This window comes from Phoenix dactylifera, unplaced genomic scaffold, assembly GCF_009389715.1.
Source record: "Phoenix dactylifera cultivar Barhee BC4 unplaced genomic scaffold, palm_55x_up_171113_PBpolish2nd_filt_p 000686F, whole genome shotgun sequence".
Lineage (NCBI taxonomy): Eukaryota > Viridiplantae > Streptophyta > Magnoliopsida > Arecales > Arecaceae > Phoenix > Phoenix dactylifera.
The window spans coordinates 196,476-200,364 of NW_024068071.1; positions in this window are offsets into that span (position 1 = coordinate 196,476).

Genomic DNA, 3,889 nt, shown 5'->3' on the forward strand with positions numbered 1-3,889 from the left:
CAGTAAATAATGAAATAAACTCCATAAATAAATTCAAATATCTTGATAATTTAATTTATCCAAGTTTGAAAGGAGTGAAACATTAAATTTCGGAGTTAAAGTTCCCCCTTTCATTTGGAATTATATAAGCCTTCATATTCTGCAATCAATTATTTGGCTTATATGACATTAATGATTTAGCTTGATTAAAATTCAGATTCTCCCCCTCAACATATGCATTCAACTATGTTTTGATTTTCTGAATTTCCTTTTAATGCTTTGAAATTTTTGAACTAAAATTTTTGTTTTTAGAGGGAAAATCTGTCAATTTGTTCTTGAGTAGGATTCAGCTAATCTCCGAATATCCCTTGAATAGATTCTGGAGATTACTCCATTAGGAGCCCCAAAAGAGAGATAATGAGCCTCGAGGTACCGAATCCACTTAGAACAAATTTATGTGTGTTTTTAAGAGTTTATCGTTTTATTTATTTCCATTGATTTCTTTTACATATTTTTTAATATTTCTCCCCTTTTACATATTTTACACATTTCTCCCCCTTTTTGTCATCATACCAAAAAGGAGGTAATCACACACAATCAATGGCACAAATGGCACAGTCAATCATCAAATGGCACAGAAATGAAGATAAGATGTCTACTCATTGTATTGATATGAAGGTGAATACATTTGAGCATACAATAGGTAAAGCAAGAACAATACAAAAGAAGACAAAACACAACTCAAAATCATCTATGACCTCCTCGAGGATGTGCCTCCCCCTCTCGAGGATACATCTCCTCCTCTGGAGGATGTAGCTCCCCTCTCGAGGATACATCTCCTCCTCTGGAGGATGTAGCTCCTCCTCTCGAGGATGTGACTCCTCCTCTCAATCGGCTCTGCTCCATGAGGAGGGCGACTGCCTCTGTAACATGGCCCAGCTGCGTGATAATAGACGTGGTGGCTCTGCTATGTGTAGTGGAGAGCTCAGTCACCGACATCTGAAGCCCAGTCACCGAGGTCTGAAGTGCGTCCAGCTTGTCGATGAGCACATTCGACAAGCGCTCGGCCCCCTCGGTGGTGGTGTGCATGTCACGGCGGATGTCATCCCGCATCCTCCTCGTGGTGCTCGTGACCTCGCTCATGCTGTGGAACTGGGCCTGCACCAGGGTCCTAATGTTGTAGATCTCCTGCCGCACCTCAGCCGTCATGTCTGTCACGGCTGTCAAGGATGGGACCAGTGCTGAGGATGGAGTGGGTGCAGGAGTGGGAGCTGGCACGGAACCTCGGAGCTCCCGGAGCAGCTCGTCCCTCAAATCTCGGACGATCTCCTGCCGCAGCTCCCGGAGCTGCTCTGGATCAATACGGACCTCCATAGATGGTGGAGCTGAGGAGGAAGGTCCGGCAGAGGTGGTAGGAGCAGGAGGAGTGGATGGAAGGTCTGGATGGTCTGGGGACTCTGGGTAGTCAGAATTTGGCTCAGGACTGGGTGATGGTCTGGTGGTCTGAGCGGTGAGAGTGGACTTCCTAACCCAGATCCCTTCTCTCTTCCGAAATCCCATCCTGTGCATGGTCCCCGTACCCAAGCGATCAGTCCATCGCAAGGCACGAGAGGGTTCCTTCTCAGGAATGGAGATTTCGTACTGCCTAAAGAGAAGAGTGAATAACATTCCGTATGGGAGGGAGAGCCTAGGTCTATCCAGGGGCTCACACATATACCTATAAATGAGCTTGGGGAAGTTGACCGGGGTGTCCTGAAGAATGTAAGACATAATAGCTAGGTCCCTCTCATTCACAAAATCAAATCTCCCTGTCTTAGGGAAGATGGACCTGGACAAAATGCTCAAAAGGATTCTCACTTCAATAGGAAGTGAGCTAGCAGATACCTCATCTAGGGGAGACTGAGGTGGATGCCCTAAGACGATCGTAAGGGCCTCAAATCTATCCTCAGGATGTGCAGGAGCCACCCCTACTAATGGAAGGTGGAGGATATGGGCAATGAGGTCCTCTGTGACACGCAATGGGACACCTAATACCGTGCCCTCAATACCTCCATCTCCCCGATGGACGGTACTGTAGAACTCTTGAACTAGGCCAGGATAGGTGGGAAGGTCCAAGGTGAGGAAGTACTCTAGACCCTGGGCTCTAAGCCTATCGCCTATGGTGAATCCTTTCCGGGAGAGATAGTCGAAAGTGACATACCTCCCGGAGGTGACGGCCTTCCCGGCCAACGGCCTAACATGAACCACCCTAGGCGGGGAACGATCCGGAGGAGGTTGCCTCGCGGGATCGTGCCGCGCCTTGGAGCGCCGCTCGGGACCGGCCACGGGACGGGACCTCTTTCTAACAACTCCCTTGCGAGGCATCTTGACCTAAACGAGATGAAAACCTAGAGAACGAAGAAGGATCGATAGAGGAAGCTCGGGACTGACCTGAAAAGACCTAGGAACGGACGGAAACTCAATGTCCGGCGAAGAATCGACGGAAAAAGGGCTTGGAGACGATCGAGGATGACCTAGGAGTCGGCTCTAGGGCTTTGTGAACAGTGGCGGCTTGAGAAAAAGTGTTTGCGAAACGACAAACCTAGGGTTAAAAAGTCGGATCCCGACTGCGAGTCGACTCCCCTGAGTCGCGAGTCGACTCGACCTCGAGTCGACTCCAGAAAATGCGCGAGTCGACTCTCCTTATGCGCCTGTAGACTTCGAGTCGACTCCCGACAATGTGCGAGTCGACTCCCCCTCAGCTGCCAACTTTGCGAGTCGACTCCCCCAAATGCGCGAGTCGACTCCCCCTTAGGAGCCGGCTCTGAAACTTACTCGAGTCGTCTCTAACCTTGGCACGCACTTAAAAATCATGCTATAACCGTGCCAAATGAGGGAAAATCACCTAGTTGGGATCTGATTTGATGATCATTGAATAGAAACTCTATTTTAACCTCATTTTAACCATCAAAATCAATTAATCTAGTAGAAACTCCCACTAGGATGGGTCAATCACTCCTAATCCCCTCCTAAGTACACTGAACCTCTCTTCACTTAGGGATTTTGTGAAAATATCTGCTAATTGATTATCAGTACAAACAAATTGGAGAGTCACATCACCATTCAATACATGATCTCTTATGAAGTGATGTCTTATCTCAATGTGTTTAGTTCTTGAGTGTTGAATTGGATTTTTAGTTAGGTTTATGGCACTTGTATTATCACAATTAATGGGGATTTTATCTTGTTTAATGCCATAATCTTCTAATTGTTGTTTAATCCACAAGATTTGAGCACAACAACTCCCGGCTGCAACATATTCAGCTTCTGCAGTGGATAATGCAACCGAGTTTTGTTTCTTGCTAAACCATGAGATTAGGTTTTCTCCTAGAAATTGACAAGACCCGCTGGTACTTTTTCTATCAAGCTTACATCCAGCGAAGTCTGAATCTGTGTACCCTATTAAGTTTAGGCTAGATTCTTTAGAGTACCACAGCCCTATGTTCTTAGTTCCTATTAAGTATTTAAAGATTCTCTTAACTGCAGCTAGGTGTGATTCTTTAGGATTAGCCTGATATCTAGCACACATGCACACACTAAACATAATATCAGGCCTACTTGCAGTAAGATACAGTAAAGAACCTATCATACCTCTATAAAGTTTTTGATCTACAGATTTACCTGATTCATCTTGGTCTAACTTACATGATGAGCTCATGGGGGTGCTGATTGACTTGTTTCCCTCCATATCGAACTTCTTGAGCATCTCCTTGATATATTTGGCTTGATTGATGAAGATGCCTCCTTCAGATTGTTTGATTTGAAGCCCGAGGAAGTAGTTCAGCTCTCCCATCATGCTCATCTCAAACTCACTCTGCATCAAATCAGCAAATTCCTCGCAGAGGCGATTGTTAGTAGCACCGAAAATGAT